Below are 14,618 nucleotides of genomic sequence, written 5' to 3' on the forward strand. Positions count from 1 at the left end.
GTGCAGAAAAGGGTCTAACAACGGGTTTCTGGGAAAGAGCGGTAAGGTGCCTCAAGAATGGTCTCTGATGAGAGGGAGCCCCCCGCTCCCCCGGGCCAGGTGTGCAGAGTGCAGCAGGCAACCCCAACTTCCCAGCACAGCTGAGCGGGCAAGCTGGGTTCCAGGTTTCACTTCTCACGCTGACCCCTTCTCACTGTCTTCCGCTCCCCCCCGCCCAAATGATCTTTACAAAAAAGCCAGAACAGATGACACCACTCCCCAACACCACAGCCTTTGCCGGAACCCCAAGAGGTCTGCACAGTCGGCCCTGCCCCTTCCGCCCTCCTCCCCTTGCCGCTCTGCTTTCCTGGCCCCAGTCTGGTTCTAGAACATGCCAAGAAGCCCTTTTCCCCAGCAGCCTTTGCATCGAGTGCCCCCTGGGCCTACGCTGGATTCCTTTCATCCTTCGTCTCACTCAGAGCCGCCTTCCCAGGAGCCTTTCCTGGCAGCACAGCCAAAGCAGGGTCTGCACCCCACCCCAGCCCTTACAGTCGTGTAGCCCCGGCTGGTCCCAGTTTTCTGAAAGCACCTTGTTGGAGCGCTTGCTTTTGTCTCTTCCCAGCCCGACCGTGTGCTTCGCTCACTGTCCTCCTGCGCCCAGCACCGCGCCTGGAGGAGCTTAAGGAATAGGGCCCAGTGGCCGAATGCAGTATGGAGACTAGCCTGCAGGGTCTAAGCTTCCCCATCCCTCTAACATCCACACCAATTAGGGCCAAATGTCATCGTGTCGAAAGAGGCCCAAGTACCAATCCAGCCTCCAGAACCAGGCTGAGCTTTCCCCAAGGACTCTTGTTCCTGAGCAGCTGGCGTGCTGTGGCTGTGGTTCTCCAGAGGATATCTGAAAGGCTCCAAGTTCCTCCAAACTGGGAGCGAGGCTCCCAGGATTAAATCTCCAATCCTGTCCGGTGTCCCAGGGCTAATAGGGCCAGTTTGCGCTCTCCTTGTGAAAGACAGCGTGGAAGACACGTGACTGGCCACTAGATGTCGCCACGCACACAAAAGAACCAGTGTTCCAGGGCCACAAGCCCTGTCCCCAAACCCAGCAGGCCCACCAGGCTCAAGCCCACACTCTGACCCTACCCAGTGCCAGGCCCCAGAGCAAGATCTAGTGGATCATTCAGGGGCCAGTTCTTCTAGATGCTGCGCATCCCAGGAGCTAGGGGTCCTGGCTTCACAGTGTGGGGAGCCCCTTTCTCCCTGTCCCTTCCTGACAGCCACGCTTCCTCCAACAGAGATGCAGGCTCAGAACCAACAGGAATGCGTGCGTGGGGGGTTGGGGGGGGGCGGTTATTTTTCAGAATTTTGCTCTGTCCTACTCTCCGACCCCAGGCACCCCACACAGATAGATGGGTGTTCCATCATCTTCCACCACTGTGGCCTGTCCCAAGGGACCTCCCACACTCATGCAGCGATTACTAAGTGGGGGCCTTACAGGGTGTCTTGGGTGCCTGAATATGTCTTTGGGGCCAGGTTACTCCCAAGTCAGCACACTTCCCGGCAGAGACTGGTTCTTACCTGTTTCTTCTTGCTTCGGGGAAAGAAGATTCCTGTTATTTCTAAAAATTACGATCTTCCAGGATCCTTCCAGCTCTCGTATGAGCCGATCCCGCCCTGCCTCCTGACAGAGGGCACACCCAGGGCTGGATCTGGGGCAGAAGGTGGCCAATGAGCACACATTTCCGCCCTTCATGCTCCCATCTAAGCAGCCTAGGCCTTCACAACTGGTTTAAATAATTTCCAAACAGAATCTGCAGCACGGGTGTCAGTGAGAAGCAAATGAATAATTGAAGAGAGCAGGCCATAATAACCCAAACAACAGACATTGCAGTCATTGGTATGCTGCAAGGGTATTAAAGTTTGGATTTGGTGCCAATCTACGCAAACATGCTGTTAATTTTTCATTACAATTCTGACAAACATTGGATTAGCTTCATTTAGAACGCTTATTCTCCCCTGAAGGGATCAAGAACTTGTCTCCATTAAAATGCAACTAATTTAGACACCACTTATTCATTCTGTGACTCAGCCATGAGGGCCACATGTAATGGTGCTTCTCACTTATGGCTTCCCGACTAGCCCCATAAACACCCCCTCACCTACCATGGTAGGATTTCCATTCTAAATCCTAAGAAAACCTCTGTTAACTGCCCAATAAGAGACAGATTTGCTCCCTCTCTTAGAGATATAACATTCTGGAAGCTAACTAGAGAAGGCATAGATGAGCTAAAAAATAGAAAATGGAAATAAACAACTATCAACTACCCACATAAATAGCGAGGGAGCGGCCTGAGGCTATATATCAAGCCGTAGATAAAAGTGGAGGTGATTCCAGAAAATTACATCTGATCGGGACAAACGCAATGAACAGAAACTGAGGTACACACATTCGCTGCAGACACACAGGCATATTCATGCCCCTCGCCCCCCACACACTCCTGTTGGTTCTGAGCCCGCATCTCTGTTGAAGGAAGGTTGGCTGGTAATGGACAATGAGGAAGGGCTCACAGCCACAGGGAAGGATGCAAAGTGACAAGTGGGGGCCGTGGCCTGAGAGGCCACACTGCGCTCCCGGGAGACATCCTGCCCAGTCTCTGCAGGGAACTAATCTCTACCAGCACGAGTCCAGCTTCGAAGCAGCTGATCTCACTTTAGAGGAATCAGGGAGATGGTGCTGAGGGACCGGGGGAGCGGGGCTGCTGGACGGTGCGTGCAGCCGTCAGACCCATTCTGATAACCCGCTCCGAAAGCTGGCTGCTCTCTGACAGGCACGCATGGCCCTGAATACAAACACAGCTGCCTGCACTCATTTGTATTTACAAAGTGAAGCTAATGCTGCTTGAACACCCACATTTATATAAACTGAAATATACATTTATACCCAAGGTGATCCTGTCCCTGCTTGGAGAACCCTGGGTAACCGCAGGCTGGGCCAGACAGCAGGGGCTCCTTTAGATACACAGCCACCTCTGCTCCATGGGTCCCAACAGTTGTCTTTTGTCCATTAAAAAATGTGATACATTAACCTGACCTGGGATGGCGAACACACAATACAGTGTATGGACGATGCGTTGCAGAATTGTGCACCTGAAATCTGTGTAATTTTGTTAACCAGTGTCACCCCAATAGATTCAATAAAAAAATAAAAAGTAGCCCTACCCGGTTTGGCTCAGTGGATAGAGTGCTAGCCTGCTGACTGAAGGTTCCCTGATTTGATTCCGGTCAAGGGCACATGCCTGGGTTGCGGGCTCGATCCCCAGTAGGGGGCATGCAGGAGGCAGCCGATCAATCATTCTCTCTCATCATTGATGTTTCTGTCTCTCCCTCTCCCTCTCCCTTCCTCTATGAAATCAATAAAAATATATTAAAAATTAAAAATTTTTTAAAAAGTGATATATTTTAAATGCTCACATTTGAAATGTATGTTTACATTTGCATACAAATATAATACAATATAATTGTGCTATTCATAGAGCTTCTATAAAATATCACTTCAGAAACTACATATTAACAGCCTGAAAGTAGCCAGCAGAGCCACACGCTCAGCGCAGGAATCCACCCTCTGAAGGAATGAGCATTATTAGGGACAGTGGAGAAGGGAAACGAGATGCACTCAACTTCGCAACCAGCCTTGAGCCTGTACCCAAGGGCCCTCCCAACACGGATCTAAAGCCACATCCCCAGACATCCTTCCCCTGGGTCCTTACCTGCTTCTGGAAATTAACTTCAGGCAAACAGGCGCTCAACTGTGCCGGGCGGGCTGTGCCGGGGAGAATAGGAAGGTGCGGCCCTGTGGAAACAGAACATGGGTCGGGGGAGGAGCCAGGAGGGCCCCAATGGCTGCCTGAGTCCAACCTGGAGCACACGCCCGCGCTGACAGATACAGGGCCGCGGGCGGGAAGCTCATGGCAACGGCTCTGCCGCCGTCCAGAAATACCTGTGTGTCTGGCCAGCCCAGGAGCCTGCACCAACACCTCTGGGATGAGGTGCTGACTGCGGCTGTGCCCGCTGTCATTTCCCACTAAAGCAGGTCAGCACACACCCTCCTCCCCCTGTGTTAGTCACCAAGTCCAATGGAGCTGTGCTGGGACCAGAGTGAGTCACTCCGGGGCAGCTGACCGGCAAGTCCCACACCCATGCGCGAAGGTGCACCCTCCAAACCGAACCTGGGTCAGGCACAGGTACCTGGCGCTCCATCTCCTCTGTGCCCGGCGTGCATATACCTTCCATGTACCTCTGTGCTTGGTATATGGAAACATAAACTAACACACACACAACACAGTTGCAGATAACTTACAACCTACTCGCCTAGCCACAAAACCGCTTGTGCCAAACACACCTCTTCCAGGAATCAAAGAACACGGTCTTCTTGTCTTCTGTCTCCCCCACACCACTCATCACCCAGGCCCTTTGCAGATTAATTGACAGAAATAGGGACAAGAAGAAGAGGCCAACAGGTGGGAGACACGGGGACAGGCAGGGGTCACCAGGGAGACTTGCCCTCGGGCTGCCACCTGGTCAACCTCGGCTGTGGCACACAGACCTCAGCACCTGAGTTCAAGGTGGCCTCCCGGCTCAGCCCTGCAGTGAGGACAGGGGTCCGAGGACAACACTTTGAGAAACCTGTTCCAAGGGCAGGTACAGGACCAAGGGAGCTTTGAAACCCTGCGTCTTCCACAATTTCTGCAAAGAAGGCTGTTCACTCACCCGAGGGGCCGAGGGAAATGTGCTTTCCATAAAAAGTGAGATTTCAGAAGCCTCCCCTACAGGCAGACATGTCTCTACCCTCTGGGTCTCTGTTCTGTGCATCCCTTCAACTATCGATGGCCCTGGGATGGAGGAGCCATCACCCTCCGACTACCCTGGGGGAACAGATATTTATAGTGACTAATTGCTCTTTTATTCCTCTAGATATCAAAGCACCCAAACACCCAGGGCCATGGGGAACTTTCACCCACGTCCCCACATTCCTTCAAAATGAGATGAAAAGAGACACCTTCCCCCACTTCTGAGGGGCTTTCCTTTCTTCATCGACCACAACAGCCAATTAGCCTCCTACTGTCTACAGCAGTGGTTCTCAACCTTCCTAATGCCGCGACCCTTTAATACAGTTCCGCATGTTGTGGTAACCCCCAACCATAAAATTATTTTCGTTGCTACTTCATAACTGTAATTTTGCTACTGTTATGAATCGTAATGTAAATATGTGTTTTCCGATGGTCTTAGGCTCTACAGCAGCGGTTCTCAACCTGTGGGTCGCGACAGTGGAGAAGGTTAATATGTAGTTTCTGTAGAGCCTAAGACCATCGGAAAACACAGATATTTACATTACGATTCATAACAGTAGCAAAATTACAGTTATGAAGTAGCAACGAAAATAATTTTATGGTTGGGGGTCACCACAACATGAGGAACTGTATTAAAGGGTCGCGGCATTAAAAAGGTTGAGAACCACTGGTCTACAGCAAGCATGTCAAACTCAAAGGCTAACACGGGCCAAATAAACAAGGTTTAAGTGTATGTGGGCCACAGAAAAACAAAAGCTTCAATTTTCATAGAAATGTAGGTTTATTTCAATAGAGACATGCTGAATACAAAGGGCTGAAATAAGTGAGTCATCGTTAACATAAAATAATAGAACATTTTAATAAAAATTAACATTTTTTCTTGAACATTAACTTACCAGACACTGAGTAACTGAACAAATTAATAAGCGTAACACAAATAAACCTATTTTTCTTGTTCTCCGAAAGCGAAATATTTCCTGTTGCGCACACCAAACAAGTTAGTACAAGACTAATGTTGTGGCCATCGGCTGCTAAAGTATTCGCTGCTAAAATATTCGCTGCTGGTGTTAGTGGAGAGAAATGGTGCGCCTGCGCGTAAGGGAAATGAATGCAACACGATTATAGGAATCAGTCATTAGCGAACATTGTAGTTCATTATTAATAATTATGTATGACAGGATATTGTAAAAATTAAGTTACGAAATTTTTATTAAAACACTTCTTACATGCCGTTATACTGGCTGGGCCGCAAAAATATTCGTTGTGGGCCGCATGCGACCCACGGGCCTCGAGTTTGACATGTTTGGTCTACAGGGCTCAGGCCCTTCCCAGGAGCAGAGAGGAGCTGGTATTCGTGGTTTTAAGGGAAAGACAGAAAAGGGATGGTGTTCCTGGTGGGACTGTCCGGGGACTCGGGGCAAGCTGTTCTACCTGCCATTTTACGTGCTCCCAGTTCACAGAGCAGGAAAGCGGGGCCCGAAGCCTGAGGGCCCCAGACCCAGTGGAAGGCCGCACCCGTGCTCGGGGGCTGGGCTCTGCTTTCAGCTCTGCCTGAGGTCCGTCACTGCCCGTGGGCCCTGCCTTTTGCCGTTTGTGGAAAGGAAAACATGACCTTACCATGTCTTCCCGCGGGTACACGAGATCAGGGCTGGCTTCGTGGGCGTGAGGCCTGGGCAGTTAGAAGGGCCTCACTCTGAGTTTAAGCTCTGCTGTCTCTGGCTTGAAATTCCTCATATTTTTTGGCCCCACAAGTTATATGGCTGGACTAGAATGAGAAAAAGGAAGTCACAATGCTCTCAAACTGCCCAGAGCCCCACAACCTGAAGCAGACGCGGCATGGACGCAAGAAGGATTTGTGTGTCCACAGCCCCGGGGATACCGAGTGGGGCTACGACACTGAGTCTGCCTTCCAGGGGGTGACCAAACGACTGAGGATACCGAATCACGCAAGGTGAACCAAAAACAATACAAACAATAGGGTAACCAGCCGGAAAGGCACAACAGGTTAAGACACAACATCCAGAGCGCCAGCTGCACGTGATGTGCTGTGCCAGCGCCCCCCCTCCCGCCCCCCCGCAGCTCTGAGGCAGGAGGAAAAGAGCTTGACCCAGTGGGAGAAGTGGCAGAGTAAGGGCATGGGCACAGCTCTGTGAGAACACAGAGGAGGAGGGACTAGCTGCAAGGAGCTCTGGGGAGAAGACACAGAGCTGGGTCTTGAAGGGTGAATAGGAGTTCGCTGGAAGAGAAGAAGGGCAAGGGCATGACAGGCACAGCGAACAGGCATTCTCTGAACCAACAATTACTGAGCACCTATAAACGGTCAGGCCTGTGCTGGGCACGGAGATACACAGGTGAGCAAAAACAGTTATGATCCACCGTGAGGAGTGGCTCCCAGTGGGTGGGGCAGACGGATGTTAATCAAGTCACACCTGGGAGGTGCCTCCTCAGACACTGATGAATGGCACAAACTTCTGAGGGGGAGCGGGGTGGGGGGCCGCTTCTGTGCTCAGGGGCACGTGTCAATGTCCTGAAGCAGGAAGAGACTGGGCGTTGGGAGAACTGGAGGAAGAAGAAGGTGTGGCTGGGGCCTCGAGAGCCGGTGCCGGACAGGGGGGTCTCTGAGAGGTGGGGAGAGGTGCTGACAGCGGGGAGTCAGGGAAAATCTGACTTTATAAGACCAGCAAGGTGCAGCATGGACCAGAGCCTGGAGAAGAGCTGGAGGGGACAGCCCCGCTGGGCCAGGTGAGAGCTGGGGCTGGGAGGGGACAGGGAAGGGTCGGTGAGCATGGGAGGGTTGGGGTTTGGGACACTGTGGCAGGTGGAACCGTATCACTGTGACTACCTGCGGAGACAGGGTCAAAACATGGTGACCGACCGGATCCTAGGGCACTTCCGGGAGACACTGCGCACTGGGTTGAGTGGACGGGGTCAGGAGGCGTATTTCGGAAGAAGGAGCGACCTAAGTGAAGGTGAAGACTTAGCATCCTGGCAAGGCCACTTACCAGCTGTGTGGCCTTGGGGAACGCATTCATTTCTTTATTCAATCAGCAAGTTTATTGAGCACCTACTATGTGTATTGGGATACATCAGTGAAAAAAGAAACAGTCAAAAATCCCTACATACAAACAAATAAAAAATAATCAATGGGCACATGATTAAAAACCGAGCTGGCCGAAACCGGTTTGGCTCAGTGGATAGAGGGTCGGCCTGCGGACTGAAGGGTCCCGGGTTCGATTCCGGTCAAGGGCATGTACCTTGGTTGCCGGCACATCCCCAGTGGGAGGTGTGCAGGAGGCAGCTGATCGATGTTTCTCTCTCATCGATGTTTCTAGCTCTCTTTCCCTCTCCCTTCCTCTCTGTAAAATATCAATAAAAATATATTAAAAAAAAACAAAAACCGAGCTGGGTGAGAGGAAACAGGAGTGTGGGTGGTTGGGTTGGGCCTCCCTGAAATGAAGGAGGGGAGGGAGCGCGCTGAGGGAATCCTGGAGCAGAGCTGGGTGGAGTCCAGGGAGGGGCATTGGGGTGTGTTGGGGGAGTAGCCTGAAAGGCTGTGGGGAAGCGGGAGGGAAGTGAGGGAAGCGAGTAAGGGGACAGGGCAACAGGAGGCCATGAGGCCTCTGTGAGAACCCGACCTCGACCTCTAAGAAAGGGCAGCCACTGGGGCCTGGTCTGACTGGGGTTTTAGCGGGGCCCCCCCAACATGAAAATGGAGAAGAGACTGAGGGGTGAGAGCGGAAGTGGGGAGACCAGTAAGGAGGCCATGGCAGAAATTCAGGCAAAAGGCAGGCGGTGGCAGTGGGGCCGCAGTGCGCAGGACATCAGGAGGGCTGGTGGGCGCAGTGAGGAGTGAGAGGAGTTTGGGTTTGGGACACTGTGGCGTGATGGTGTGATGGTGACTCCCAGGTGTGTGGGCTGAGCAACTGAAGGTGGGGGTTCCTATCAACCAAGAAGGGGGAGACACAAGTGGAGCAGTGTTGGGGAAAGAACAGGAGTTAAACTTTAGACAGCTTAGAGCAGCCGTGGGCAAACTACGGCCCGCGGGCCGAATCCGGCCCGTTCGGCTGTTCTATCCGGCCCGCGGAGCCGAAAGAGCGGAGGGTTCTCTTGCTCTCCCCTCCGCTCCTTTACTTTGAATTTATATTAGTTCACACAAACACTCCATCCAGGCTTTTGTTCCGGCCCTCCGGTCCAGTTTAAGAACCCATTGTGGCCCTCGAGTCAAAAAGTTTGCCCACCCCTGGCTTAGAGCCTTCCCATCTCAAAGCCTCAGTCTCCTGATCTATAGAATGGGGGCATCAATGATACCTGCCTCAAGTGCTGGCTGAAAATTAAATGGGATAACAAGTAAAGCGAGCACTGGGCAGAGTGCGTGGAACTCTCAGTAAATATTAGTCACTGTTACTACTGACGGATCAGAAGGCAACGACGACAATGTATGTAAATGGCATTTTCATTACAGGATGGGGGTAAAAGTAAACAAAAACAAGAATCCAAAGGTTTAAAATACCCCAGCTTCCTTTTCTCCCCTCCTTCCCAGTTCTCCCATCAGCTCCCGACTGGCTCAAAGGAATGCTAAGGGGTGAAGAGCCACTGGGGGCGGGAACAGCACCTCCCTTCCATGTTTTCTACCTGCTGGCCCGGCTCCCTGGCTCTCAGCCTTGGGCACTACGGACACTTTGGACTGGATAACTGACTATGGTGTAGGATATTTAGCATCACCCCAGGCCCTAGCTAATACAGCCATGTTTCAGTCAACAACAGACCTCATACACAACAGTGGTCCCATAAGAGTATAATAGAGCTAAAATATTCCAATTGTCTAGTGCAGTTTGCCGCTCTGTTGACTAATGAGTTTGCCGACCACTGACCTAGACTCTCGATTACAATAATTACAGGCTGTTGTTGTTCCTTGTGATTAAGCCCCTATCCCAGTGGTCGGCAAACTCATTAGTCAACAGAGCCGTAGTTTGCCGACCATTGGTCTAGTGAATCGTAGTCCTTGTAATTACACAAATAGCACTGTGTTACAAAAACCTAGAGTATTCAGTACAGTGACATGCTGTACAGCCGTGTAGCCCAGGAGCTGTAGGGGAAGTGTGTGTCACCTCCAAACGTGTCTATTTGGCCGAGGATTATTTTAGGCTAGTGAGCTGTAAGAAACAGGACATGGGAGAAGCTCATGGAGAAGCAGAAGCTCCTCTTTATAAAATGCATTTGCAGGGGTAAGGGGAGTCTCCATTGGTACCAGGGACTGGGGGTGACCTTGCCTCCAGAAACTCTTAGTGGGGAACTTAAATCTGCATCGCAACCTTACCCTCGTTTACGGTGCTTCTCCTGGAACCCTCCCACAACTGACTCCCCACCCCCACATCTTCTTCCGTCTTCCGCTGAAGATGGTATTGAAGGTGGTGGTTCCACCATTTGGGTGAGTTACTCAATTTTCCTGGGTCTCTCCCATGTATACAGGAAATACACGTTATTAAAGTTGTCTGTCTGTCTCCTGTTAATCTGACTTTATTTACAGGGATGTCTCAGCCAAGAACCCAGAAGGGTAGAGGAAGAATTACTTTTCCTCCTCTACAGAGCCAGGGTGTGTCAAAGGCTGTACCACCTTGGTTTCTGTAAATGCACTTTGATATTCGCACAACGAAATCTCCTAACGATGCAGAACATATTCCTAACATTAAACAGTGCACGATGTAGATGCCAATAGCACCTCCCCCCTGGTTGTGACAACTGTGGCCAAAAAAGGGGTTCCACAGAAAATAACCCCAGAGGGAGATCTGATCATAAATTCCCAAGTGGACAGGTCATGGTGGGAAGTTAAGCTGCAGGCATATAACTTCTTCAGTGAAAGCTTTACCTTTGCCTCAAGCAAGCCCTGTCTATTGTTTCTGTACACCTAGATTAAGCCACCCTTAAGAGAACACATAATCTTAAAAAAATTTTTTTTATTGATTTAGAGAGGAAGAGAGAAACATCAATTTGTTGTTCCACCTATGGATGCATCCTTGATTGATTCACATATGTGCCCTGACCAGGGGTCGAATCCACAGCCTTGGTGTATCGGGATGATGCTCCAAACAACTGAGCTACCCGGCCAGGGTGAGAACACATCTTGTTAATGCTCCTTAACCCCATCCCCACTTGCTTTCTCACACCTCCATGCAATCTTCCCTCCTTAGTTCCAAAAGCATAAGAGAAACTGCCATTTAGGAAGTGTTTTCCTTTTTCTTTTTTTAGAGAGGGGAAGGGAGGTAGAGGAGGGAGAGAAAGAGAAAAACATCAATTTGAGAGAGACACATTGATTGGTTGCCTTCCACATGTGCCCCCACAGGGGCTGGGACGAACCTGCAACCGAGGTATGCGCCCTTGGCCGGGAATCGAACCCGTGACCCTTTGGTCCGTGGGCCAATGCTCCAACCACTGAGCCAAGGCGGCCAGGGCTAGGAAGCATTTTCTCAGTCTGTTGAGATCTTGCTTCCAGGCATATCCTCTGTTTGGCTTAAATACATTTTTTATAAAAATTCTTTACAGGTTTGGACGTTCTTACACGGACACAAACAAGAATGTCTCCAAGATGTTGTCATATGTCCCCTAAGGGGCAAAGTCACCTCTGGTTGTGATCAGCGTTAAAGAAATAGCTGACATTTTCTACTTACTATTAGCCAGGCCTTGTTTTTGTTGGTTTTTTTTATACAAACTTTTAATAAGTTTATTTTATTGATTTGAGGATTTGAGAGAGAGAGGAAGTGGGAGAGGGAGGCAAGGAGGGCGGCGGGGAGGGAGTGAAACAGAGAAAGAGAGAGGTGGGGGAGAGAAACACTGATTTGTTGTTCCGCTTATTCATGCATTCATTGTTTGATTCTTGTATGAGCCCTGAGTGGGGATGGAACCCGAGACCTTCCCAACAATGCTCTAACCAATGGAGCTACCCAGCCAGGGCTAGGCCAGGCCTTGTTCTTAACCCTCCACTTATGTGAATCAGTCTTCACATTCAGTCCTCACCACAAACATCCCTATAAGGTTTTACAAGTAAGGACACAGAGATGCAGAGAGTAACCTGCCTGTGACCACCCACCTAGCGAGTCCTACTTAGTTCTGGGGTAGGAGTCAAACCTGAGTTGTCTGAGCTCTTACCCCCATGCTGTCCTGCTCTCCAGTATACAAACAGACAGATAAAAATAAGCTCAAGAGCCAGGAAGAGGGGTGCAAGACTGAGGCCTAAGATGCAGCTCTGGCTGGGGGTCCGCATGGGGCAGCACCTCAGTTCCTCCAGCGACATCAAAACTGGGGCACCAGAGAGAATTTCCACAAGTTTTGCTCTCAGTAATTAAGCTGCAACCTCCCGGATTCTAGGGCCTCATGAGCAACTGCCTTAATTAATAAACGTTTCAGCCTCCTCAGTCGAGAGCCAGGCTCAGCACCCTCCAGCAGCACGAGCAAAACAGGTCTAATGACGGCCTGGGCCAGCGAGTCAGGAGTTTGCAGGACGTGGCACCATTCTTAGGGGATGAGCTCGGGATGAGGAATTTGTCCTGAGGTCGCCAACCCCAATTCAAACCTGACCCAGAGCTCCTTCCTGCTCTCTGAAGCCAGGCAGCCTGCAGAACAATGAAAATTACTGCTGTTGCTATAGCACTTCCAAGGCCAGGCACAATGTCAGTCACGTCCAGCACACGGTCTCATTTAATTCGAGTTCTCACAACAAGCTTGCGAGGTAAGAATTATTCTCATTTTAAAGATGAAACAACAGAGGCTCAAGAGAAGGTAAATCACCTGCTCAAGGCCACAGAGCTAGTAAGTGACAGAGCCTGGGTCGAAATCCATGCTTTCTCTCCATCCTATTAGCCCCTCTGGCTCAGAAATTTGTAGATGCGTTAGCCATTTTAATTGAAATTAAAATGAAAACCTACTTTACAGAAAAAAAGCCAGAGCCCCAAACTACTGCCAATCAGAAAAGAAGGTAAGGCAGCCTATCAACCAAATACAGTGAATGGTCCTTGATGGGATCCCAGGAGGGAGGGGAAGGAGTCTTAAAGGTCATTATTGGGCCCAGTGCACGAATTTGTGCACCAGTGGGGTCCCTCGGCCTGGCCTGCAGGATCGAGCCAAAACCAGCTCACCGACATTCCCCAAGGGGTCCCGGATTGCGAGAGGGCGCAGGCCAGGCCAAAGGACCCCACCAGTGCACGATCAGGGCTGGGGAGGGATGCAGGAGATTGGCCACCTGGGAAGGGACCATAGGAGGGCTCCAGGGCGTGTCTGGCCCATCTTGCTCAGTCCTGATCAGCTGGACCCCAGCAGTAAGCTAACCTACTGATCAGAGCGTCTGCCCCCTGGTGGTCAGTGCACATGATAGTGACTGGTCACTGGTCGACTGTCTGTCCCCTGGTGGTCAGTGCATGTAATAGTGAGCAGTTGAGCGGCCTTAGCATATTAGCATATTATGCTTTGATTGGTTGAACTGTGACCAGACGACTGGACACTTAGCATATTAGGCTTTTATTATATAGGATAGTATTGTATCAACATTATACACTGAGTGGCCACATTATTATGATCTCTGAATGCATAATAATCTGGCCACTCAGTGTATATCCTATATAATAAAAGACTAATATGCAAATTGTCCCCTCGACCAGGAGTTCAACCAGCAGGCAGGCCGGCCAACTGCCCATGTCCCCTCCTCCTGGCCAGGCTGGCCGGCCCCCACCCATGCACAAATTCATGCACCAGGCCTCTACTATATATATATACTGAGTGGCCAGATTATTATGCATTCAGAGATCATAATAATCTGGCCACTCAGTGTATTGTTGAGTATGATGATTATACTGTGATTATGTTGCAAAGTATCCTGGTTCCTAAGAGATACAGGCCGAGGTATTTAAGGGGGAAATGCCTCAATGCTTGCAACTTACTCTCAAATGGCTCAGGAAAACAAGTGTGTGTGTGTGTGTGTGTGTGTGTGTGTGTGCGCGCGCGCGTGCACGCGCCTGGGCACACCTAGAGACAGAGAATGTGTGAGCAAATACCATTTAACATTGGTGCATCGAGGTAAAAGGCAGAGATAGGGGTATTCACTGTACTATTTCAACTTTTCTGTAGATTTGAAATAAAAAGTCAGGAAAACGTCAAAAAGCCACTGGGAAGTGAGGCGTGGCAGTGGATGTGCCCCTGGATGTGTGTGGAGCTATGTCTGTATCCCACCCGATCACACCCCACCAGCCAGGGCTGGCCCTCACGAGTGGGGAGCAGCTGTGAAGCCCAAATACAGATGGGCCCGTCTTCTCTCTGGCCAGAGATCTGCTGGCCCAGGTCTGATTCCAGAACTCTCAACAATTCCCATGGAATTACCCTCAGAGCTTCGACCTGCCCCTTCACAGCAATGCGGTGAGTACTGCTGCAGGTCACACCACTCTGATGAAGGCCCTTCACGAAGCATCAGAATCAGATCCACCTGACGTGACTGCAAGCGGCCCGGTAACAACCAGGGCATGGCCATCCTTCCCAGCTGTCCTGATGACCCCGAGGAAGGTCTCAACACAGAAAACCGAGGTGAGGCAAGACCTGGGGGTGCACCCTCCTTTCCGTGGCGTGACTCTCCCTCTGAGCAAGCCCCACAGGCCACTCTTGCACATGACACCACTTCACCCTGGTGCAGGGCAGGCAGTCAGATCCTGGCTGTCCTCAGTTGGGGGCATTTGGCAATGTCCCAAGACACATCTTTTTTTTTTTTTTTTTTTAATTCCAGAGAGGAAGGGAGAGGGAGAGAGAGATGGAAACATC

The 14,618-nt window shown here is 50.7% G+C and overlaps 1 protein-coding gene across 7 annotated transcripts in view; it reads right to left on the minus strand.

Annotated features, from left to right (window-relative positions):
* The window catches only part of CTNNBIP1 (catenin beta interacting protein 1), a 49,527-nt gene that overhangs the window by 19,506 nt on the left and 15,403 nt on the right, over positions 1 to 14,618 (minus strand). For 2 of the 7 annotated variants that reach the window (XM_080657828.1, XM_080657824.1), the window contains exon 2: positions 3,744 to 3,826. The exons of 2 other annotated variants lie outside the window; for them this stretch is intronic. The gene's annotated coding sequence lies outside the window, so the exon portion shown is untranslated. Of the gene's footprint in view, positions 1 to 1,554; positions 1,664 to 3,743; positions 3,827 to 3,973; positions 4,075 to 14,618 lie in introns of those variants that run through there. 3 more of the 7 variants (XM_080657830.1, XM_080657827.1, XM_080657825.1) reach the window with 2 other exon arrangements.

This window comes from Plecotus auritus, assembly GCF_963455305.1.
Source record: "Plecotus auritus genome assembly, chromosome: 2".
NCBI classification, from domain to species: Eukaryota; Metazoa; Chordata; class Mammalia; order Chiroptera; family Vespertilionidae; genus Plecotus; species Plecotus auritus.